The sequence below is a fragment of the Bos indicus genome, chromosome 1 (assembly GCF_029378745.1).
Source record: "Bos indicus isolate NIAB-ARS_2022 breed Sahiwal x Tharparkar chromosome 1, NIAB-ARS_B.indTharparkar_mat_pri_1.0, whole genome shotgun sequence".
Taxonomy (NCBI): domain Eukaryota; kingdom Metazoa; phylum Chordata; class Mammalia; order Artiodactyla; family Bovidae; genus Bos; species Bos indicus.
Window position 1 is genome coordinate 59,826,891 of NC_091760.1, and position 26,913 is coordinate 59,853,803.

General features: G+C 39.9%; 1 protein-coding gene across 45 annotated transcripts in view; it reads right to left on the bottom strand.

The window, feature by feature from the left end:
• Positions 1-26,913, bottom strand: part of ZBTB20 (zinc finger and BTB domain containing 20) — an 863,676-nt gene that overhangs the window by 173,851 nt on the left and 662,912 nt on the right. For 2 of the 45 annotated variants that reach the window (XM_070794672.1, XM_070794186.1), the window contains exon 1: positions 1,267-26,912. The exons of the other annotated variants lie outside the window; for them this stretch is intronic. The gene's annotated coding sequence lies outside the window, so the exon portion shown is untranslated. Of the gene's footprint in view, positions 1-1,266; position 26,913 lie in introns of those variants that run through there. 45 annotated transcript variants of the gene reach the window in all.

Below are 26,913 nucleotides of genomic sequence, written 5' to 3' on the forward strand. Positions count from 1 at the left end.
CTGCAGCAGGAGCATTAAAACCAAGTGTAGAGCCTGGGCATCATTGAGTTTGGGGTGCATGGCTAGTCCCCAGGTGCACAGAGAAGCGCTCCTGTTTGTGTGCACGTGCCTTATCTTCCCTGGTTTTCTGGCCCTTCCATCTCCCCTTTCACACTTACCTTTCACATTGTATAACATCACAGGATCTTCTAAATTATGTGCTTTTCAAATATGTTTTCTATCTTACTGTTGACTTAAAGAAGAGAAGGGGAATATTTTACCATACATGGAATTTGACACTAAACTTGTTATTTTGATATGTTTTCTTACTTGTGAATTGTGGCAAAAAATACCCATTTTGTCTGAAGACTGGGAACACTTTAGAATGTAAGAGCTGGAATGTGTAGCCCAGTGGTTACTAACCCTGGCTGCATGCCAGAATCACCTAGACGATTTAAAGAATACAGATCCCTGAGCCCTGGTCTCTGCCCCTCCCTTCTCCAAGTGATTCTTATATAATGTCAGTTTCGGCTGCTTGCAGCCAGTTACGTTGACCACAGATCTTAATCAACATCTTCATTTAACTGAAGAGGAATCTGAGACCCAGAGAGGTGCAGTGACTACTCTAAAGTCACACAGGAACATACTATATGTGAAGATAAAAGCTGTGGGTAATGTGAAATTGATTCAAATAGCCATATTCCAAATTGCTTCATTATTTTAGAGTATATTTTGTATGTTTTTATGTATAATTCATACATCTGCAAGCCACTTATGCAACTTTCCAAATATGGTTAAGAACAGAAAGAAAGTGAAAAAGACGTGCAAGCAGCCAGAACTGGAATCAAGTAGACCACACATAAATCCCTCAGATCTCTCGGAGAAACTCTGCTCTTGCCACTGTGTCCTCTTTGTCTTTGAGGCAAAGTCCTGATCTCCAAGCCCGGCCCCTCTGCTGCACTGTAGCCTCCTGTCTCCAAAGGCCCAGTTGAACTTTCACAGCTACCCAGTCAGCACCTTCATGCTTTATGTTCAAAATTAAACTCATGCTTTCCGCTCCAAATCTGCTCCTGTTCTTAGCCCTCTGCTTCTGTTTATGGCCCCACTTAGGCTCAATAGTACAACGATGTCTTTGGTGCCTTCCTCTCCCTTGCTCCCAAATATAACGGATATAATTCTCCTTCTGCCACATCTCATCAATGTTTGCTGGCTCCGTTCGTTCCCTCTGCCCCTGCCCTAGTTAGGGCCCTCGCTGCCTCTTCCTGGACTATTGAGATAGTCTCCTACCTGATCTGTGTCCTCTGGTCTCTCCCTTGTCCAATTCATCTTGCTCACGGTGGCCAGATTCATCTTCTGAGGCACAGCTCTGAGGATGTTACTCTCCTACTAAAAACTTTCAACAGCTCCCTATCGTCTACTGAATAAAGTCCAAATTCCTGGTCTGGTAATCAAGTCCTTTCACTTTCTGGTCCCAATTTATTTTTACCACTTTATTGCCCACTACTCGCCTTCACACACTCCATGCTCTAGTTAAACCCAACTACTCCTTTGCAGAGTCATTGCCATTTGATTCTTCCAGGCTTTGCTCATGGTTTCTGAAATGTTCTTTTCTTCTGTCTGCTCAAGTCCTGCTTGCCTTTCAAGGCCCAAATTCAGCATCGCCTCTTCTGGTAAAGCCCCCAGTTAGCCCTTCTCTGAACTGCAGTAATACTAAATCTGTACTGCTTTCAGAGAGCACATCACTTTCTACTATGGCTTCCAGTGAAGTAGGCACGTATCTCAGACCTGCTGCTGGATTAAAACTTCTCTGATGGCACGATTTGTGTCTTGTTTATCTGTATACTGCTGAGTACACACTGTACTGCACTCATTTACATATTTGTCAAGTGAATGAGTAACTGCATGGACTTCATGGGCAACCTAAGTGATGTTAGTTCCCCCCACCCCCCATCTGAAGCAGATTAGAAGTAGCACATTAGAGAAGGAATGAGGCTGGCACAACAAGAAGAAACTTAATCACTAAAGAAGGGGAATAAAAACTATAAAAAGGAGACATGAGAACTAAAAATATTATGGAAGTCTGGGGGTAAATAAGCACAGAAACAAATAATCTTAGAGACTAAGGACCAAATAGTTAATGCCACATGCAACTGCTTGGAAACCACAAAACAATATTCAAATATACAGAATTATTTTTATACTTCCACATCCTCATCACAATCAGTAGAAACACAACAAAATTGTTGTTTAGTGATGATGACCCTCAATCATTTATAAAAGTATGAATTATGGTAAATATATTCTAAGAAAGCTAAATGTGTGTATCAATTTAAGATACTATATTGAAACTTAATAAAAGAAAATATCTTTTGATAATGAAGAAGAGATTGCATCTGTTATGTGGGATACTCTATTTGTATAAACTCATTTCCACGGTGAAGTCAGATAAATAAACTCTCTACCTTTACACACATATATTTTTCTAAATATAAAAGAAATAACTTTTTATCATTAAAAATAAAATGTGCTCATGATATACAATTTAGGAAAACAGAAAAGGGGGAAGATGAAAAAATACAGTCTTCCAGGATCTATAACTTATTACTAAAAAATAGTTGTGATTACATAATATGTATAATTATGTAATTATGTATGCCATCCTTGAGTATATAACATAAATAGTCCACATTATTATAAGCTCTTCATAAACATTTTAATGATTCAAAAATTCTATCTAATGGATAAATCATAAAGCACTTAACCAATTCCCTAGAGTTGAACATATGGCTTATTTCCAGTTTTATAACATAGCTATGTCTAAGAAGATTTGCCATGAGCTGATTGTTGAAGTTGAGTGAGGAATTTATGAGGGTTCACTATGATGTTCTTTCTACTTTTGTATATGTACAAAATATCTACAGTGAAAAGGTAAAAAACGTTTATGATAAACATTTTGTATACAATGTTTTTTATTTGTAACTTTTCTTAGCTTAGCCGTTAGTACTAGCTGCCTTGTTCAAGGTCTGACTCCATCATTACCTAGTTATGTAATTGTAGGCAAACTGCTGATGTGCCCTCTGCTTCAGTCCCACCATCTGAAAAATGGGTTTAATAATGGTAACTGATAGGGCCTGGAGTAAGGATTATCACATGACATGACATGCTTCACATGCCTTCCACAGCACCTGGAATGGTGTTAGTGTGCAATAAATATTACCTTGAAAAAACAAAATGCTGGTAGTATAATTACATGTGTTGTGATTATAAAAAAAAATCATCATATATAAACTGAGAGACAAGCCAGAAATAACACACTGAATTATTCATCATGGCCATCTCCAGGTGAGGTGTTTATTCTAAAGATACTGCCAATGCTAAAATAATTTAGACTCTTACTACCATTATGGAGCACTTTCTATGTGACTGATACTGGACCAAATGCTTCACATGTTTTATCTCATTTAATCTTCATCAGAATTCTTGGAAGCAATTACTATTACTATTCTAATTATATAACCAAGGAACTTGAGGCTTAAAGATTAATTAACTTGCCCCCAAGGACGTAAGAATAGACAGGGCATGTTGTCAAAAACAGGTCTGAACCCCTGGAATTCATCCCTAAGCTACTGGGAATGGCCTTTGGACCTTGATCTTTTTGTAAAGACCTCAGTGTTTCTAATCTTTATCCCTCAGAGGCAGATTTAAGCTTTGGACAAAATTTTGGCCCAACTTTGGAAGTTAAACTGGACCTCTGGTTAGAGCATATTTTCTTTCCTTTTACTTTCATTAGTATTATTTAATTTAAAAAATGCATTCTAGAAAACCATTTAGACAAGAAAAAAGAAGTCCTCCATAAAATAAGCAATTTTTAATAAAATTTTAAAAATTATTTTAATAAAATAAGCTATTTTTAAAGAATGCATATCTCATGGTCCAAAAAAATTAATATGCATATTGTTGTTCAGTTGCTAAGTCATGTCCAACTCTCTTGTGACCCCACGGACTGTAGCCTGCCAGGCTCCTCTGTCTGTGGGATTTCCTAGGCAAGAATACTGGAGTGAGTTGCCATTTCCTTCTCCAGGGAATCTTCCTGACCCATGGATTGGACCCATGTCTCTTGCGTCTCCTGCATTGGCAGGTGGATTTTCTACCACTGAGCCAACTGGGAAGCTTGAATATATATATTGGTTTACAAAGATTTTCCACTGGTTTGATTAAATTATGTCCACTGTAAAATAATTATCAAACACACACACATATGCATACTCTTTTGGAAACTTATAAAGCGGTCCATGTTACATATTTCACTTTAAATATATAATCTCTAAATGTGTATGCATATGTGTATACATGTAAGATACAGACAGTGAACGTTTGAATTTAGAAAATGCTTCAGAAGTCTGAAAAAGGTGGTTTTCTACAGATGTTATGAGAAATTAAGTCACAGGAAGTCTTAATTTTAAAAAAGTGGTCAGATGGCAAATTGAGTCTTTTACTTTGGGTCTCAGGAGGCTACTCCTTTGCAATGTACTCTAGATGTTGTTGTTCAGTCGCCCAGTCACGTTCAACTCTTTGCTACTCCATGGAGTACAGCACACCAGGCCTCCCTGTCCCTCACCATCTCCCAAAGTTTGCCCGAGTTCATGTCAATTGCACGGGTGATGCCGACTAGTCTAGATAAGAAATACCAAAGGGAATGCTGCATCTCCTCTGGCTCAGACAGCACATTTATGCATCTGTATTTTAAAAAATGTGCCAGCTCTAGCAAGCTCACAGTACTGAGCAAAGTGCTACAGTTACAGCTGGGAATTTGTCTTTCAGGACTGGCTCTATTTGCTGGTTGGTAGTTTTTGTTTTTGGTCTTTTTTTGGGGGAGGGGGTGTCTATTTCTTCCTGGGGGTCCCAGTGGATGTTTTTTTGTGGGGTATGGTGATGAAGGAGGGAGTTTTTCTGAGTTCTATTTTGGATTTTGGTGAATAGGAAAGCAGGGAATTTGCCAGCCTGTTACTCAGTTATACTGAAACACGATGCCTCAGATTTGGAGCACAGAAGGTGCTGAAAAAATTTTCTGAGGAGGTCTTGAAATATCCACGCCTGTCTTCAAGGAAGGACTTGTTTCTTTCAAAAATCACCCAGTAAATAATAGAGTACGTTGTTGCTATCTCTCTTCCCATAAAGGAAGTGGCCCCTAAGTCCTACCCAAAGGCATCACACTCGAAAGGAAGCCATTATGATATTGAAATTTATGCTATGTTCTTTAATTTCTAAGAGAGTATTAAGAGGAATATGCTTGAGTGTGGGCCTTCTTTACAAAGTCACTTCTACATATGTACACTGTTAGGAGTATGGGCTGCAAATGTTTGAACAAGCTGTATTTCCATATTTGCATTGTCCAGTCTTTTTTTGTTTTTCCTATTTTCCTGAATATGCCTAAACATATGTGTATGAACCTACAATTGCGTGGCCATGTCTACGCGAGTTTCCAATTCCATAGTATCTTCAAATGGTTAGGCTTTCTAGAAACACAGCCACATAATTTGTTTTGATTTGAAAAACTGCTCGGCAAATGCATGCAGGTCATAATGGCAGGTAACAGACCATTTATTGAAGTGCTGAAACAAACAGAAAACAAAGTCCAGGACACCATCACAGAGCTGCGCTTCCCTTGTGAGATCCTCTCGGTTGAGGAAGGATTGAGTGAGACCATAATAAAACAAATACCCGTAGGCTTTTCAAACAGTAACAACCAGTTCAGGGTTAGCAGCGTTTCAAGACCTTGATGGGACAATGAGGTCCTCAAGCTTTGCTCTCAGATGCTGGATTGCTGCTTAAGTAGCCTTTATCATTTCCCCCCTAATTTTGGTTGAAGATGCCCTTGAAATTAGATCATATTTGTTCCTAACAAAGCATATGCATATTGTGGCATCACTCTATAACCAACGATTGGTTTTAGCTCTCTGAAGAAAAAAATTCCAACAACCTTTCATGCTGAGATTTCTCATGCTAGTTCTCAGCACAGAAGTGATTTTTTTTTAAAGTTGCATAAAGCCTAGCAAGGTTTAAGTTTTCCCAGCAAGAAGAAAGTGTTTTTCAGCTGTTAAATTTTTCAGATGCTTTTTTTGAATTTGGATAAAACTCAAAAACATGTTTGTTTTAAAATGTAAACCTTTTTATGTACAGAGGTTTGCATATAGAGAAATGTTACTACTATGTTTAAAGGTACTTTTGAAATAAGGAAGTCATGGGTACTTAAATATAACAGACCGTATGTTGCTTTATGGACATTTCATTAGGTGCTAACATAAATATGCTGTTCTGGAGGACCATGGAGCACATGTTTGCTGGTGGGATCACCTATGACATTGGCAGTGGATGTATTTCTGTGTGGGAGCAAATGGTGGCCAGGTTTGGACTAAAGAGCATCCTTCCAGTCAGCTGGTATGCTTTCCCAAGACACTTTGCTCCAGTTGCATGGCACTTTTTGGACCTAAACTTGCTTGATTCCTCAGCTTGTTGACTGGGCCAAAGTTGAGACAGCATATGGTATTTTAAGCACAAAAATGAGGAAACGCATTGAGGTCTCGGCAGAGAGGCAGAGATGAGGGTAAATCATCAGAAGACCTGCTGTCTGCCTATTTAATGGGTCTCAGTTCAGTTCAGTTGCTCAGTCATGTCCGACTCTTTGCGACCCCACGGACTGCAGCATGCCAGGCTTCGTTGTCTATTAATGGGTCTAGTCACTCTTCAGTTATAAGCACATTGTAGGTATGCTGAATATAAAAATAATTATCTTGATCTACCTATTTTTTCCAAACATTTTTACTCAGGACTCACAGTAAGTTCATTTTACATTGTGATCCAGTGATTGTTTACATACATGGATGGAGATACGTGTATACACACAGGTACTACACACACACACACACACACACACACACACAGGGTTCCAGAGACAGAAGGTAACCAATCTACCCACATTTTAAACCTTAGGATTCTTCATAATTCTATTGAGTATTTAAAAAAATATTTTATGGAAGTTGATTTACAATGTGTTATTTCTACTGTATAGCAAAGTGATTCAGTAATATATATGCATATATGTATAGGTACATATATACACACATTCTTTTCCATTGTGGTTTATCACAGGGTAGAATAGTTTCCTGTGCTATACAAAAGGATGTTGTTTTTTTATCCATTCTATATATAATAGTTTGCATCTACTAATCTCAAATTCCTAATCCATCCTTCCCCCTGCTCCCCTACCCCTCTCCCCTCTATAGAATATTCTATTGCTTAGAAAGTTGAATATCAAGGATGAGAAATTCAGCACACTTCAAATTTCTAATCAAGTACTTTCCAAGATTAAGAAAAGTACCTGATCTCTGGTTTAGTCTTTGAAATGCCAACAAAATTTACTTTTTCCCTTATTCATTCATAATTTATTGACAGTCTACTATATGCCTTATGTTATATACCTGCAACATATTTCTAGGCCAGTTACTTCACAGTTTCTTTAGAATTTATGGCAGGGTTGGCCAGATGATTCTCAAAAAGGAGAATCTTCCAGAGTAAAACAACTTGTTCACAGTGCTTCCCATCTAGCACCTAAGAGCTCTGATAGCTTTTCTCCTAACCTCTTATGGTAAAACTTCAGTCTATTTTATTTACTTTACATATTTAATCCTAATTTAAAATGTTGAATGCAACCATGAGACTTAACATATGTATATTTGAAAATAACTTTCGCATAATAAGGTCTTCCTCATATTTACGTGATACATAGAGGCTATTTACACAAATTTTCCATGCTACAGATACGCAGAAAGCTGACTGTTAACTATTTTATAGTAGTTTTGAAAATAAATGTGCTAAAGTATGTGAAGTTCTAAGAAGCAAAGTAAATAAATATTATCATACTAGTATCTCCAGAGACAGTGTGTCTGCTCTTCTCTTGTTGAGGGCAGTATATGTACAATAAGAAGACAAGTTCTAAATATTTATTGCCAGACTTTCTTTAGATGGCCGTGTCCTTCTATTCCAGTAGAAAGCATTATGGAAGTATAGAGCTGGAGCCCAATTCAATTACTTGCATGGCTCTTCCAGGAAATGGTTAACACTGTGGACCATGGACTTAGAAAATGCAGAAGACTGACAATACACACAGGTGGAGGAGACATGAGTCTCTCTCTTCATTATGTAGGTCACAATTCAAGGTTCTGGAGTTGCTACATTTTAAGAGTAAAATGTTTTGAGGCTTTTAAGAGAATTTCAAATGAATTAACTTTATTTGGGGAACTATGATTTGGGAATGATTAAAATATTACAATTGGATATTGTTTCATAAACATAATTATAGGCCACCTTTTCAAAAGATCTCAATAACTCAGTTTTTTTTATCGGTATGGTCACTTGCCTGTCTGACTCCATCTTCCATGGAAGATGGAAGTGATTCCATCTTCCAAAGCATGTTACTTTGCACAACTGACAGCTGGCATGTGGATATTGATGCAGAGAAAGAAGGAACTGCTAAGGTTGTGGAAGTTGGGACTTGGCAGGCTTTAAGCACAGAGGGCAAAGGCGCCAGAAACATGGGCAAACAGCTTAAAATTGTCCCTTCTTATGTTTGTGCATTGTTTCTATATGGAAAATTACATTTCTCTGAGAGTATATGTGTAAATATGCATCTGCTAGTGTTTTGGCAACTCTAAGTTACCTAAATTAGTTTTGATCAACACTGTCGGATTTTTAAACCCACCAACGTAATAAAAGCAAGTTTAAAAAAACACAAACAAATCCTACAGTACATTGTGTGCTGTGCTGTTCCAAGCCTCAGTTTCAAGACAAAAGGAAAGAGAGACTTTGTCATTCGCTAGCTGTTAATAATCAAGAGAAGATCTGCCAGACAAGCTCTTCGAGGGCTCTGTCTGTCTGGACCAGGTATATACCGAAATACACAAAGGGCTTTGCAGGGGGAGAAAAATGAGTGTTCGTGGACAATGATGCAGCTTTCTTAATTAAGATTTTCATTACTGATACATACATTAAGTTCTGCAACTGCAAGAGCCAAGCACTGCCATGTGCAGGTAGATGTCCCTGATTCCATCTTCAGGCAGCAAAGCTAAAACATATTAAGCGTGCACCCAGCAAATGTTGTGGGAGCCAGGAGAGTCCCAGAAATATTTCTGTTGAATGCAGAGAGGCCCCATTAAAAGCAAATTTGTAATGCATCTAATAGGCGGGAGAAAAGCCCATACCAATAGACTGTGTGCGCATGTGTCCCTGTACAGGATTGCTTTGAGCGTCCAGCCACAGCAAAAGGTAGCTGCAGCTGACCTAGAAATAATCCCTACAATCACATCAATAGCTCAGGCCTGAAAAGGACCTTTGATCTTTAGGTTTTCTAATGCCTATTGTTGAGAAAGGAAATAAAAGACTGATTTGGGGTAGTTTTTGGAAGATGGTATAGACTCCAGTCCACAGCTGGCCCTGACTCTGTCCCTCTGGGTCACTCTGTCTGTTTTCCCTGGATCCTCAGGCTGGTCCACAAGTCAGTGTGGTCTGCCAAGGGTGTACTGGTCCCAGGAAATAATCTGACTGTGGTGTGGAGAAATCTTTCTTCTTAGATCAAGTTATTTTTTGCTAAGAGATGAGAGGAAATTAAACCCTGCACAATCCTAGAAATGGATGAATATCTAGAGTACATGTTTTTGATTACATCTTGACTAAAGCCTAACTTGTTTTAGAGTTGCTGGCACTGTTAATGTGCACCCAGCTCTCTCTTGTTTTTCTGGCTTCTAATTACATCCCTCCTTGTTTCAACTCTATGTCCCCTTGGGGAGCTACCCGTAAAACTCCGATCTACTCTTTAAAAGAGGCCTCTATCTCTTGGTCATTACTAAAGAGGAAATGATTATTAGACACTGGACTTGATGAATGATCATTGTATCACAAAAGTCAAAAATTGTACATTCATATCTTATTAGGTAAAAGCATTTATTTGGAATTTAAATGTAGTCCCTCATTTTCTAAAAAAGAATAAATCAGAATCCAACACCAAAATCACTCAAAAGGTAATCTTAAAGTGTTTTCACTATAGTTCTTTGTTGTTTGGGGAAAAGGGGGAAATTCCCAATAATTGTGACCAGTAAGATTTCTCTTGGATTCCTGCTCCAAGATTCAGATCTCTGAAGTAGTTTTCTGAATGTTAGTGTACATTTCTGAAATTTGTCTCTTTTTAGAGAGTTGGAGTGGATGGTGAACACACAACCTACTGTGAGGTGGTTGACCTCTGTACAGATTCTAGATAGGAGATGTTCATGACTGGTGATAATAAGACGACCAAGAAATTGACCCTTTGTATTATCTATATTAATAAATAAATAGAGATAGATAGATTGTTATAGACACCTTGTCAACAGATACTTCATATATTTTGGGGAAACTAAACAGTATTAAGATTCTTTCTAACCTTCACTGAAAAGTGCTATTATTAAAACTGGTAGACTGGTAGTCATATAGGCTCAAACACATTCTAGGAAAAAATAAATCTACATTTTCTTACTCTCCTCCCCAACATTTTATGATTTTTGAGGCCCTCTTTTGCATCTTCATGTTAATTTTTTTCACAGTGTTTATCACTGCTTTCATAAAATTTTTAAAAATTAAAAAAATTATATATATATAATTAAGTCACTTTGCTATACAAAAGAGATTAACACAACATTGTAAATCAATTAGGCTTCAATAAAATAAATAAAAAGTGGTAGAGGAGTATGTAGAATCTCCTGGTGAAGAACCAATGTAGTAGACTATTCGAGTTTCATAATGATGGGAAAAGGAGGGGGCAAAAATCCCAGAAAATGATTCTAATTAGAGACTTCCTACTACTTCCCTTATGCACCCTTGACTAACTTGTATGGACCAGAATGAAGGACATTGCTAGAGGATTTAGGTGTAATTTTACTCAATTTCTGTCATGAGACACATGCTTCTTGTATTCAAAATATAGGATTAACTTTAAATTAGAGGTGATAATTACTTTCCATGTACCAAAGTCTAGAAATTTCCAGGGGGGAACTAAAAGTGGAATCAGTTTTAGCTTACTAAAAGTGTGAGAGGGTAAGGTGGCCATTCTAAATAAATATCTGGAAATTATTCTCTGGGATAAGATAGGTATGTCTGATTTATCTTCAATAACCTCACATTAGAAGAAATGAGAAAATGGCTGTCTGGAGAGGCCTTACAAATAGCTGTGAAAAGAAGAGAAGCAAAAAGCAAAGGAGAAAATGAAAGATATAAACATCTGAATGCAGAGTTCCAAAGAATAGCAAGAAGAGATAAGAGAGCTTTCTTTAGCGATCAATGCAAAGAAATAGAGGAAAACAACAGAATGGGAAAGACTAGGGATCTCTTCAAGAAAATCAGAGATACCAAAGGAACATTTCATGCAAAGATGGGCTCGATAAAGGACAGAAATAGTATGGACCTAAAAGAAACAGAAGATATTAAGAAGAGGTGGCAAGAATACACAGAAGAACTGTACAAAAAAGATCTTCACGACCCAGATAATCATGATGGTGTGATGATGGTGTGATCACTCACCTAGAGCCAGACATCCTGGAATGTGAAAGTCAAGTGGGCCTTAGAAAGCACCACTACGAACAAAGCTAGTGGAGGTGATGAAATTCCAGTTGAGCTATTCCAAATCCTGAAAGATGATGCTGTGAAAGTGCTGCACTCAATATGCCAGCAAATTTGGAAAACTCAGCAGTGGCCACAGGACTGGAAAAGGTCAGTTTTCATTCCAATCCCAAAGAAAGGCACTGCCAAAGAATGCTCAAACTACCGCACAATTGCACTCATCTCACACACTAGTAAAGTAATGCACAAAATTCTCCAAGCCAGGCTTCAGCAATACGTGAACCGTGAACTTCCTGATGTTCAAGCTGGTTTTAGAAAATGCAGAGGAACCAGAGATCAAATTGCCAACATCTGCTGTATCATCGAAAAAGCAAGAGAGTTTCAGAAAAACATCTATTTCTACTTTATTGACTATGCCAAAGCCTTTGACTGTGTGGATCACAATAAACTGTGGAAAATTCTTCAAGAGATGGGAATACCAGACCACCTGACCTGCCTCTTGAGAAATCTGTATGCAGGTCAGGAAGCAACAGTTAGAACTGTACATGGAACAACAGACTGGTTCCAAATAGGAAAAGGAGTTCGTCAAGGCTGTATATTGTCACCCTGCTTATTTAACTTCTATGCAGAGTACATCATGAGAAACGCTGGACTGGAAGAAGCACAAGCTAGAATCAAGATTGCCGGGAGAAATATCAATAACCTCAGATATGCAGATGACACCGCCCTTATGGCAGAAAGTGAAGAGGAAACCAAAAGCCTCTTGATGAAAGTGAAAGTGGAGAGTGAAAAAGTGGGCTTAAAGCTCAACATTCAGAAAACGAAGATCATGGCATCCAGTCCCATCACTTCATGGGAAATAGATGGGGAAACAGTGGAAACAGTGTCAGACTTTATTTTTCTGGGCTCCAAAATCACTGCAGATGGTGACTGCAGCCATGAAATTAAAAGACGCTTTACTCCTTGGAAGGAAAGTTATGACCAACCTAGACAGCATATTCAAAAGCAGAGACATTACTTTGCCAACAAAGGTCCGTCTAGTCAAGGCTATGGTTTTTCCTGTGGTCATGTATGGATGTGAGAGTTGGACTGTGAAGAAGGCTGAGCGCCGAAGAATTGATGCTTCTGAATTGTGGTGTTGGAGAAGACTCTTGAGAGTCCCTTGGACTGCAAGGAGATCCAATCAGTCCATTCTGAAGGAGATCAGCCCTGGGATTTCTTTGGAAGGAATGATGCTAAAGCTGAAACTCCAGTACTTTGGCCACCTCATGCAAAGAGCTGACTCATTTGAAAAGACTCTGATGCTGGGAGGGATTGGGGACAGGAGGAGAAGGGGACGACAGAGGATGAGATGGCTGGATGGCATCACTGACTCGATGGACGTGAGTGTGAGTGAACCCCGGGAGTTGGTGATTGACAGGGAGGCCTGGCATGCTGCGATTCATGGGGTCGCAAAGAGTCGGACACAACTGAGCGACTGATCTGATCTCTGACAGAAAGAGTGCAGAAAGAATCTAATGAAAGAAAAAAAAAAATTTATCACTACAAAGACCTCTTCTACAAGAGAGTAGAAAGACTCTTTGACTAATTAGGTGGCATATGTACCATTGTTGTTGTTGAACTCAGTCGCTCAGTCGTGTCAGACAGACTCTGCTACCTTTTGGACTGTAGACTGCTAGGCTCCTCTGTCCATGGGATTTTTCAGGCAAGAATACTGGAGTGGGTTGCTATTTCTTCCTTCAGGGGATCTACCCAGGGATCAAACCCATGTCTCATGCACTGCAAGCAGATTCTTTACCACTGAGCCATTGGGAAAGCCCATTTGTACCAAACATATATATAATGTATATCCTATACATACACCACTGCCCAGCTTCCAATTGGCAATGATGTTTGGGGAAGAAAAGGTTGAGAAAGAATGGAGGGAAGATTCATGCTAATAAACAACACAACACCAATCATCATTATTGGGTCCTGTTTGGCCTCTGAGTATAGGCCATGTTATAGAGGCAGGGGTATAATATGTGACGTTTTCTAAGGGCATCAATAAGAAAGTTAAACATTCGGCACTCTGAGCCTACAGTATGGCAGTGCCAGTCTTTAACTGCTCCAGGGGCATCACTGAAACCTAGCCGGTAGTCATGTGCTCCCACTTCTTGGGCAGTTTCACTGCTCAGGTAGAGGAGTTATTTACTAGGCCTGGTTCCTACCACTTGCCTCAGCTTGTAATTGGCCTAAAGGAGCTTCTGTACAATCTTGAACATGATGGTTTCTTTTCTGCTTCCCTTCTGGACACTGCCTAAGGATTTAAGGAACTGCATATGACTTCTGGACATGGTTTTTCTTTAAAGACGTAGAAAAAATGCTCCAGAGCACATGGCATCCCTTATCATCTGCAAATGAACTTTTTGTGCTGAAGGAATGCTCCAATTACCACTCAGAACAGCGTTGCACAACTCCTGCCCCTCAGAGAGACTTGGGTTGCACATGCCGGGAGCCACATGCTCACAATTCCAAAACACAGGAAGATGCTCTGTCAGTCTGCGCTGTGAAGGGCAGGGGAGGATGCTGTCAGTGTGGCATTTCTGCCTCTTAGCGTCTTTCACTTTCCCTGAAGTTGCTGAAAAATATTCCATTTCATTAAGTATGTAGTAATACACATGGGAGTCAGAGAGAGGGAAAGGTGGAGGACACTGGTGACATGGCCTCTAGCACTTTATTTATGAGAACATCCAGAAATCTCTATCTACATCTGGTAGAAGAATAGTGTCAATTCTGCCCTGGAGACACAGATCAGGCAATGTTGCCAGTGTGTATTTTTCCCTTCCCAATAATTTACTGATTCTGGAGTCTGATGGCAGAGCTCAGATGATCACTTTCACATTCATATGAGTGAACAATTAGCCTGTCCCTTTGGGGGAATGGCGATGTCAAATAAACATAAATGTTTGAAACCAGGGGAAGTACTGACTGTCCCTCACCCAGAAAGAAACTCTGCTGGTCTCCCGAGTGGTGCTTCTCTCCCCACAACTTTCCCTGGGAGAGGGGTGAGGGTGGGGGGTGCCAGCAGAGCGCAGGAAACAGCGCTAGAGGTGACCTCACAGGACAAGAGTGGGCACTGCCTTTGCAGCAAAGGGTGAGACTACACAACAGAACGCCTGTGAGGCTGCTCATTCGCCCTTTGCATGTTTTTACTGTATTATTCACCTTTTCATCGTTGATTATATCTACTTTTAAAATATTAAGGATATGTCATAGTATTTCCCTAGTTGTTTAAAAAATACTGTTTACCACAGTGATTTCTATTTTCATGTAATAAAATGTAATATTCTTTAAGTTTTCAGATGGGATTGTATGCTTGGCAAAAGCATCTTGTACCCCAATATAAAAATATTCCCTTACATGGCAAAAAGTACAATTGACAAGTACAGAATTAGTGAAGATGCAGAGAAATGGGCAACCTCTTTCCTTGCTGGTAGGGGTATACATGGCTTTCCCTAGTGGCTTAGCAGTAAAGAATCTGCCTTGCAATGCAGGAGGCCCGGGTTCGATCCCTGGGTCTGGAAGACAGCATGACAACCCACTCTAGTACTCTTGCCTGGAGAATCCCATGGACAGAGGAGCCTGGCAGGTTACAGTCCATAGGGTTGCACAGAGTTGGACTTGACTGAAGTGACAAAGCATCAGTAGCAGCAGGGGATATACACTGATACAATTTTGCTGGAGGACACTTTAGCAGCAGATACATTTTACTTTGGCAGTTCCACTACTAGAAATTACCCTAAGGAAATAATCAGGCAAGTGAATTAAAAAAAAAAAAAAGCACATATGTATAGAGATGGTTACTGTAGCACTGTTTAGTTAGAAAAAATTTCCAAATATCCTAAATGTCCATCTGTAAGTGACTTATTCAATAAATTACCCTCTACTGGAGTACAATGTGGCTGTCAAAAAGATAATGTAGATCTATATTTATTATTATGGAAAATGCCTGTTACAATGAGTAAAAAAGCAGACTGCAAAACAGCCAGCAGATTTTCCTTTTATTTTGAAAAGAGAAAGACAAAGAAAAACAGACAGATAAATAGATATGTTTGGAAATATATTCCCCAAAGTGTTAACTCTCTGGATAGTGAGATTTTGAATGGATTTTTTTCTTTTACATCATTACTATAACAAATGCAAACCAAACTAAATGTATACTTTAGAACTAAAAACATAGAATTTGAATTTTAGGGAAAAAAGCTTAGATAAATCCTGTAACAACTACTTAAAAATTTAAATATGAGTTTCATAGTCATTCAGTTCAGTTCAGTTCAGTTCAGTTGCTCAGTCGTGTCCGACTCTTTGCGACCCCATGAATCGCAGCATGCCAGGCCTCCCTGTCAATCACCAACTCCCGGGGTTCACTCACACTCACGTCCATCGAGTCAGTGATGCCATCCAGCCATTTCATCCTCTGTCCTCCCCTTCTCCTCCTGCCCCCAATCCCTCCCAGCATCAGAGTCTTTTCCAATGAGTCAACTCTTCGCATGAGGTGGCCAAAGTACTGGAGTTTCAGCTTTAGCATCATTCCCTCCAAACAAATCCCAGGGCCGATCTCCTTCAGAACGGACTGGTTGGATCTCCTTGCAGTCCATGGGACTCTCAAGAGTCTTCTCCAACACCACAATTCAGAAGCATCAATTCTTCGGTGCTCAGCTTTCTTCACAGTCCAACTCTCACATCCGTACATGACTACTGGAAAAACCATAGCCTTGACTAGACGGACCTTTGTTGGCAAAGTAATGTCTCTGCTTTTGAATATGCTATCTAGGTTGGTCATAACTTTTCTTCCAAGGAGTAAGCGTCTTTTAATTTCATGGCTGCAGTCACCATCTGCAGTGATTTTGGAGCCCAGAAAAATAAAGTCTGACAGTGTTTCCACTGTTTCCCCATCTATTTCCCATGAAGTCATTAGCAATTAGTAACTCTCTGAATAGGGTGACACTACTGCCTGACCATTCTCTTGATGGATGGCATCACTGCCTGCCTTCCCCAAGTTTCCTCCAAGTTTGCCAATTCAGGTAACATATTACATCTTAAAAGACTTTAAAGTATAAAAGGGCACATACTGGAAATAACCCAAATATCTATACTTAGGGCATTGTTAGGAAAATTCTGGGAGTTTTATATGATAGGAAACTATTCAGACATTATGGTGGCAGTATGTAATTATACTGAGAAGGGCTTACATAATATTTAGTAAACAATAGAATACAACCTTATACATACAGTATGTGCTCAATCGTGTTAAATTCAGAGGAAAGACTAGAAGGTGATCTAAAAAATTGTTAATAATCACTTTTTCTGTTTAGGGGGATTGTGAATATTTTCTCCATACTTTCTTAATATTTTACAATAAATGTGAATTATAGAATCATGAAAGAAGTAACTATTAAAAAAAATACAGCTGTGTTGCTCAACAGCTGGCAAATTTTATCCCAGATGTATCTACAGTTGAGTTTTGAGTCAAATGGTCTTAATGTCATTTCCTAAAGGAAATCTAGTAGAATGGAATGTGTTCAAATAAAGGAAAGCTGTCATTGCCACCACCTCTTTGCAAGCCACCGCTTTATAACAGAATAAATCTGAATGGGGAATCCTAGTGCTATTGGCAATTAAGAATTTACACATTCTTTAGGTCTTTTTTATATCTTGTTTTATGCTACTAGAAGCTGAAGTTTAGTTAATCTTTAGTACTCTGAAAGGTCTCCAGCTCTGGAAGCTATTTTGGAGTCTGATGACATAGGACACCATTAGGAATGGAGGCTCATCCATTCATTTTAAGTGAGAGTTCCCTGGAGTAACAAGGGTGAGCTGCTATACCAGGTCTTCTATAGATCATTAGCTTTCTTTCCCTTTTTTCCTTCTTCTCTCGTACCTACCCACTCTTCCTCTCTCCATCCCTTTTTCCAAGAAAATAAATAAATAAACAGTCTATGTACAGTTAGATGGAAGCTCTTAAAATTCAGAGAAAATTCACCCAGAACCAATACCACACTTCAAGTAGATGACCTAATTGTTCCTAAATGATCATATGTTAGCAAAATGATGACGGAAGAAATCAGAATTGTCACTTACATATGCATGTTGTATATTAGAGGCTTGTCAATAAGGCAGAGAGTAGATATTTAGTGACAAAGCAAGAAAATAACTAGGTAATGCCAGAAGGGGAGGAAGGAGAAGGCAGAAGAAAGTAATAACGTGGGTTTCTGTGTCTTTTGGCAAAGGTTATCTAATCACCTGTTCCTTGGCCTTTTGGACTAGATGTCAGCCTTTAAACTAAACTAGACTGTTTTTTCTGTACCAAACACAGTGTCTGGTGCAATGTAGATGCTCACCAGAGGCTTAGAGAGTTGAACAGAGCCCTTTTACTGCCTTTTCATTCTGGCCTTAGATTGGATCAAAAAGAAACTAAAACCCCTAATATCTTTTCACGCTTATTATGTAAAATTCCATCGTAATTTGAACTAAAAGGCACATCTTCTCTAAGTTTCCTCCTTGGTCACTGAACTTCTGGAGAAAGTCACACAAGACAGAATGGGTACTATAAAAACCCATCAGACTCACCTAGACCTTCTGCATTGCCAAGGAGAATCCCACTGTGTTCTTCTGGTCAACCTGCCATCCTATTTTCCCAAGAACGATTTTACACTTCTACTTTCCTGAAATCTCCTCCTCACTTATTCTTGGCAGCACCTTGCTCCCTAGGAGTGACCATTTGGGACACCTCTCAACCTCTCAGAACCAAGCCTACACACAGCTTGCATGTATCTCTACCCTTCCTTCTTCTTTCTTGTAACTATGGAAGAGATGTCCATCCGTCTATCCTTGTGCTTGTGCTCAGGACCCCGTGTCTCTGTCATATCAGGAACCATCCATTCAACAGTCATCCTATCCTATTATCGCTCCTATACACTGAATCTCTCGTCTCTACTGTATTTTTCTAAGCATATAAAAATGCTAAAATCGCCATTCCCCTCCAGAAACTTCTTTTGACCTCACCCCCCCTCCACATTCCTAAGATATTATACTAGCTCATTTTCTTTTCCTTTAAGGTAAAATTTCCAAGACTTATCCACATTTGCTCTGTTTCTTCACTTCTTATACTTTCCTCATCCTTTAACAAATAAGTTACTGCTTCTACCTCTTCAACAAGCCACCTTTTGCTAAAGTCAACAACAACCTTCAGACTAATACATTAAGTGATATATTTTTCAACCCTTAACTTACTTGACTCCTCAGGGGTCACTATTGACCACTCTCTTTGAAACGCTTTCTTTTCTTGGTTTCTGTGTCAATGTTTTCTGATTTTCCTACTGCTGCTGGTACTGCTAAGTCACTTCAGTCGTGTCCGATTCTGTGCGACCCCATAGATGGCAGCCCACCAGACTCCCCCGTCCCTGGGATTCTCCAGGCAAGAACACTGGAGTGGGTTGCCATTTCCTTCTCCAATGCATGAAAGTGAAAAGTGAAAGTGAAGTTGTTCATCTGTGTCCAACTCTTAGTGACCCCATGGGCTGCAGCCCACCAGGCTCCTCTGTCCATGGGATTTTCCAGGCAAGAGTACTGGACCCCTTAGCTATTCCTTCTGAGGATACTCACAGCCTCATTTTTCCCTTCCAGGTGATTAAATACTGAGTTCTTCAAGTCCCAGTTTGGGCCTTCTTCTCCATCTAACCTTATCCCTAGGCAATTATCATCCATGCCAACAGCTTCATTTGTCTTCATTTTATTTCTGAATTCCAGTTGTATACATTCATCTGCCTACCCAATATGATTACTTCTCTCTATCAAAAGCATTTGACACTAGACATCTCAGAAATAGATCTTAACCCCAGTTCTCCTCTGGTGTTTCATAGAACCCTGAGTGGCACCATCCTTCATATTTTTAACAAACATAAAACCAGTAGTCACTTCTTTCTCCTTCATCTCCCACATCCAATCCATATATTTGTTTCAAAATTATATATTTTGTTTCTGAATTATCTCTCAGTTGCCTTCATTTTGCTTCCATTCCCATCGTCAAAATCCAAGTCTATTTTTTATCTGTTCTATTACTATAGTCTCCTTACTTTTGCTCCTCCTAAACAATTTACCACAATGAAACTAGCTTAATTTTTTAATTTCAGGTTTATGGTAGTTTATTATGCAATTGTAAGAGATAATACAGAAAGGTCTGGTATGCCCTCTACCCCTCTCTCATAATGGCCCAATATAATATCTTGTTTAACTGTAGTACAATATCACAATCAGGAAACGGACACTGGTACAATCCATCCACCTTATTCAGATTTCACTCATTTTACATATGCTCGTATAAGTGTGTGTGCATCGCTCTATGCTATCACATCCTTATGTAAAGATTTGCATGATTACCACTAGTCAAAGTACAGAACGGCTACATCCTAAGACTATTTTGGGCTACAATTTTGTAGCCACAGTCAGCCCCATCTTCCCTCACTCCTTAATCACTGTTAATCTGCTCTCTATAATTTTGTCATTATAAGAATGTTCTATAAAGGAAATTGGCCTTTTAACTCAGTGTAACATCTTTGTTATTAATCCAAGTTATACATATCAAGAGTTCACTACTTCCAAGTGTTGAGCAGTTCCATGGTTTGGTCATACTATGGTTTAACCATTTACTTATTGAAGGACATCTGGGTGGTTTCCAGTTTGGGGCTATTGTGAGTAAAGCTGCCATAAACTTTGTTTTCTGTGTGGATATGTTTCCATCTGTTTGGGATAAATGTACAAGAGTAGCAAGATCTTTTTAGAATACAAAATTGATCATGCCACTTTCAGTCTTAAATGTGCTTTTCCATTGCCCTGAGGCAGGTCCTTAACATGTCATCAGAGATCCTGACATCAACAGGCCCTGAATTATCTCCTCAACCTCAGAGGTCAGCTCAGAATCACTTCCTCAGGGAAGCGTCTTCTGTACTTCCAGACTCACTTAGATCCCCCTCCTATATTGCTTGTAGAGGACCTGGCACTTTTATTTCACAGCAGTAAGCACAGCTTGCAATTATAAGTTCTTTTGTGTGACCATTTGATTAATGTCTCTCTCCCATCCCCCAGACTGTAAACTCCAGCAGGGCAGAGGCTCTGTGTGTTTTGCTATTAGGTTTTCAGCACTTAGTAGACATTCACTTTGTGTTTAATGAAATTCCACGAAGATTTTAAGACAGATAGTCTTGGATTCAAGTTCTGTCTGTTATTTCCTAGGCATTCTTGGAAAAAATTATTCAAACATGCTAAATATCCATTTCATTTTTGTAACATTATAGACTTAAAAAGAGTAGTTTAAAAGGTTAAATCATATAGCCATTAAAAATATTTTGTCTAGTACCCAAAGAAAGGCAAGTACTCAACAAATTTTATCACTAGTTTCACAAAAGATAAGAGTTTTGTTTTTGTTTCCAACTTGGGTTTAGTTCATTGTCTTCATTTCTTGCTTGTTCCTGGGATTCTGATTCTGGTAATTTTAAGAGTCTAAAAAGGAAGCCTCAGTTTAGAACTCCAATAATTCTATGACAGCTGGTTTCAACCTCAGGTATGTCCCCTTAGGCATTTGAGAGCCTTATCTGACCTCTTGGCTCTGGTTTCCATTTTCATTTTACTCAGTACTTCCTCCTCTTGTTTCCCAGCTTGTGGATCTTAGGGTTTGCAGGAAAGCCTCTTCCCCCTCCCAGTTTACATAAAGAAGTTTTCTAAACATATCTTGCCTCATTCCTTATGCTAATACTTTTCCATGGAGGAGAATCATCCTGTTGGTAAGGCAGCCCTTGGTCCCTGTTTCTCAGTTGGCTGGGACTTATCTATTGAAGTTTCTGAGTCTTTCTCCTTTCTAGACTGCTTAGACTAGTGGGAGTCAGTGACCTGGAAAAGCATTACTCTTATGCAGATCCAGATTTTCCCTTGGGAGGAAGAGAGTCAGTGAGCCCCTTCTACCTCTCATACTAAGTTCTGTCCTTCCACCTAGACTTTAGCAAGAATTTTGGCTCCCCAGCTATCACTTTTTTAATTTTTCAATGGGCTTAAAATTTGAGTGGGGAAAAACTGCTTTTTATTGTACCCCTTCAAAGAATCCTACACTTAGGTTTATACTTTTGCTCGGGATATCATTTCTTTACTTTTCCTTTCTTTCTTTCTTTTTTTTACATTCAAGCCATTTTTCAAGACTAGCTAAATGGGAAGTCTGGGGCGCTGCAGTCTATGGGGTCACAAAGAGTTGGATACCACTTAGCAACTGAACAACAACAAAAATCACATTTTACACGATGTTTTCCAGCCCATAAGTTTTCTCTCATGAAAGAAATCCTACAGTACTTATTGGAGTATCATTCCTTTTGGAATTGTTATTATCTTATGTGCATATGGAACACTCAATAGTATGGCTTCTTTTCGTAACTCAGTGTTAAGTTTCTTAAGAACACACAAGGGCAATGTGCTCGTTTATGTTTTAACTCACCACTAAATATGATTCTGAATCCTAGCTTGTGCTATGTTTTCATTTTAGTAATATACTCTCCCATTTCCTTTATGAAAAGCTTATGGAAAGCATTGTTTAATAGGTAGAAAGGCTAAAAGGAAAGGAAGCAGAGAGAGGTAATGCTCCTGGCTATGATAGACTGGTCTGTAGTGTATTTTGATTCTCTGAATCAAAGATAGAAAAAAAATAGCCACTACTACTACAGGGAAAAAAACATGAGAAGGAAGGGTCCTGAAAATGATATCTGAGCAATGAAAGACAGTGAATATTTTAAAGATCACTGAATTTAATTTATTCAACCTAAATGCATAAAAGTACAGGTGGGGACATTATTTATGCAGGTATATGCAAATCACTTTATAAAATAGGCAAAGCCCTTCTGCTTTTTATAAGTTGCCAAGGTGGTTCCTGATATTTTAAAAACTATGCACCTTTCATGTAATTTCCTAAGACTTGGAATCCCTCTATCAGAATCTCATAGTCATTGTCAGAGCAAGTTTATTTTTTTTCTCTCCTCTGGGACATTTACAAGGCTCTCATAACCATCATAAAAAGAGTGGTTTCCACAGAGATGTGACTGGAAAAAATCACTTGGAAATCGCTGAGGAGCAAGTCACAATGTTCAAAGCAGAGAACATAGGCTTTGAAAACATGAACCCATCTGACCTCTTGAATTTAGAACAGTGAATTCCTGAGCTCTGAAACATGGGGCCCGGCTGTGCATGCCATATTGGTGCTATAAGACTGGCAGTAGGTTGGCTGTGGCATGGTCTATTTCAAACTCCTTCACAGTGCCCAGTGTTGCATGTTCCCAGATGACATTTGGTTGGCAGAAGCTGGGCCTCCAAAGCTGGCAGTCTGGAATGCAGCCCACTGTGTTTTGACAAACACATAATTGACCATCTGATCACCAGCCTACGTTCTGCACTCAGGTCACTGAGGGGACCTGGGCTTTCAATAGGTCCCTACTCCTTATCTTGTTCATCTCTGCAAACATTTCTCCAGAAAGTAATACAGAGAAGACTTATGCACACCCACACATATCTTCCCATTTGCTAAAGAGAACATGGCACATGCAACAGAAGCTGCTGAAAACCTCCTTTAAATTGTCCTGGCAGCCCAAAGTGAACAAGAGAAAAGCACGCTTATGGTGAACTCTAATTCAGAAAGAAGGAACAAATATCCTGCATTGTTTCAACACTCTGCTGTGCATAAGTTGCAATTCAGTTCAATGGCTCGGAACTTCTCAGAAAAGGGCAGCCATGGGAAAATGATAGGAACTGGGGCTTTGATTGACTTTAGGAGGATCTTATTAAGAACTGGTTTCATTTTCAGGTGAAAGAAGGCAGACTGGCATTGCCAGACTGGCAATGTCCCCTCCTTCTTGGCCTGCCAAGGCCACTATGAGAGAAGGAGACACATATTTCTGGAAACCAGTAGGCCCAACTCAAGTTGAGGTCTCCAGTGAAGGGACTTAAAGGAACATTTCACCTGAAATTTGGCCCCACAAAACATGTGAGCCTTCATCCAAGAAGGCAAGGATTGTGCATGGGGCCAAGCCAGGCTGGCATTAGGCAAACATCAGGGTCTATGCCGCACTACCCAGTGGCCTCTCCTCTCCTTTCCCAGCCCCACTGCACAGTTGAAGCCCTTGGTTTTCATCTTTGACCGGCTCTCCCTTTTCTCAGTCAGTCACCAGACTGCTCTTTTTCTAAAACATAAATCTCCTTAAAATTCTTCAAAGCCTCACCAAGCCTGTTACTTCAAGTCCAAACTCCTTGCTCAGCATACAAAGCCTTCCATGATCTGCCTCCTGCTTACTTGCCAGCCTCATCTCCTCTGAAAGGATCTCCTTTAGTCACGAAACTGTGCCGAGAACTCGGAACCTGCCTGCTGTGTGTCACCTCCATTGCGCTGGCTTTTTTTCTGATTTCGATCTTCTGTTGCTCCCCCCTCCCCCATACTCACCTGATAAACTACAGCTCACTCTTCAGGCTTTTAGGTTCCGCTTGGGCACCCCCCATGTGCAGGCAGGTGCTCCTGCTTCTTTTTTGATCCCTTGCTACATCTTGTATACCTCCATTCCAGTGGCCATCACATGGCATGGCCTTTATTTATGTATATCTCCCTATCAGGCTGATTTTTAACAATGGGGAGCATTTCTTATTTATTTAGCAGTTTTAAGAACTGAGAATAGTGACTGGTTTTCCATAAACGTTTGTTGACTGAAAACTGAATAAAGAGCCATACATGATAATCCATCAAAACCTAAGCTAAGCAGTAGTATTAGCTTCTACAAGCAGGATAGGAGCCTCCAAGCAATGCAATGAAGGCAGAAGACCCCAGTAGTAAGGCACTTTGGATGGTTATCACTGGGTGAAAGGAAGAGTGGGAGATCAAGGGTGTGATAGAGGAATGTCTTGTTAACAGAGAAGGTAGGCAGTGAATTTTCAGGCTTTTCAACGTTTAGTTTTCAATAGAGAAAGGTCCTTTCTGAGAATGCATCTGAGTTTGAACTGTGGACAGTTCTACATTATAAGAACCTGGTTCTCAAATAGGGCGAGTCTGTGCTATCTACTTCAAGGCAGCATGTCAGGTCATGGAGGGCTCCTCTCTGCTCTGCTAAAGATGAATGGGATGAAACACTTTCGGGGGAACGTCTGGAAGCTATTCAGCTCCTATTGAAATCTATGTAAAATCCAGACTGGGACTTTGGACTAAAGGCAGTGCCAAGGAGAAAAAATTCGAACAGGCAGAATGTTGTACCTGCCTGGAGGAGGCCATTCAGTGGCATTAGGAGCTAGAAGCGCTAAGGGATAATGTTTTCACCTGACCCCAGGGAACTTTTCTTCTCCTTCTGATGGGCTCCTGGGGCACCACCTCTGGAGCCATCAGCTGTGTCTGTGGGCACATGAGGTCAGCAGAACTGTCACAGGCCCCGTCACCCTTGAAATAAAGGCAGTCTCAGGATTTTAAACAATCTAAGCAATCATGAAGCCTGGCCTGGGAGGTGGGAAAAGGTTAGTGGGTACATGGATGGGCGCTCAGTCTATTCCAGGTCACTTGCTCAGCCTCATTTCTGGTTAAAACTTGGATCTTTCTAGAAGCTGCCAGGTTGATGGCTGATGTAGAATCGAATCAGTTTCACATTTTCCTATGAGCCAGGCACGGCCTTTCAATTATGTTTTTTATCTCAAAGGTCTCCCCTTGATTTCTAATCTATGACCCAGGTCTCCAGGCCCCTGCACTGCTTGTGTCTGAAGCTTGCCCTCCAGTGCTGACGTCATAATAGCTGAGCCGGGCGGGCAGGAGTGCACAGTGCTGACTCATCCCCGGTGATGTGAGGATTAATGCCTTGTCTAACACACAGCTATTATGTGAACTGTTTTTACACAAAAGAACTGTAACAAAAATGATTTGCCAGTCAGAGGACTAGAAATACACAGTGCTAGGTAACTGGAGTAGGGACACAGAGACTTAAAGTGGTAACTGCAAGCATGAACGCCGACACCCTCCAAAGCACTGACAGACCCACTCTATCAACACCGAGAATGAGGAATAACAAGACTTGTCAGGGGCAGAGAGGACCCACCCCTGCTGTATAAATGCATTACACACAGCACCAGTCTTTGGGGAGTTTAATCAATCTCCTTTCTCTGTCAAATAACTGTCACTTTAGACTTTAGCCTTAGCATCCTTTGGAGGATATTGCTCCCCTAAATATATTTGCAACTCGCTTCTAGGAATGTGAGTGGAAGCCACACACAAGCAAAAGAGCCATGGGAACACCCTTTCTGTGCAAATGATTGCAACACAAGAAATAACCTAGCAGTGCGAAGGCGTCAGTGAAGTAAGACAGAGTGTTGTGAATAGGGGACAGCGTTTACCAGAGAGTGAGAAGCAGCTGGAAGGACGCTGATAATATTTATCCCGTGAGTGACTGCCACTACCTGTAGCATCACTTGGGTAGTGTCTCACACAGTGACTTTGATTATCTGGGTTCAGGGCCCCAGAATCTCTTTCAAGCAGCTCGAGGTAAAATTTATCCAAACCAACTCAGTGCAGCCTAATTTGGGCTTTAAATAATAAATATTCTGTCTTTTCATCTGAAATCAAGTTATTATTTTTCCCCAAATGACTTTCCATCTTTTCTAAAAAAGAGAATGGTACCTTCTATAAACCTCCTAGCATATGTAATCCTGGATTTCTCTCTTTTTTTTCCTGGACTTTACAATTTCACAGGATTTCAGCCTAAATGACTGAAGTTTTATACTTCAGTCTTATACTTCCTGTAAAAGGATATTAGAAATTTTGTACAAAAAATGAAACCTCTGATCTAGAAGTTGAAGTAAAAAGCTATTGAACCTAGCGATGGGTATATAACTGAAGAATAAATAATTGCCCATTGATTGACAGCAGAGCAAAAGCCCAACTGTTGCTGGTATCTGACTGAAGAATGTAAGCTGTAGTCTAGAAGAGCAGTGACTTTTGCAAAGAGCAGCTGTGGCCAAGTCAAAGGCAGTCTTTATATAATACAAGCCCAGTGGCTTGGGCTGCTGGCCTTTCAGCCCCGTCATGATGGCAGCTACTACTATCACCAAGACCATCGACTCCAAACATGAAAGAAGCTAATACACAGTTAAGACGCGCTGGAAACCACAACAAAGCCAACTGGAAAACATGCCAATAAAGACTCAAAATTCCCAAATCAGGCACTTTCGTTTTTTTTGAAAAGTAAAGAAACCATTTTA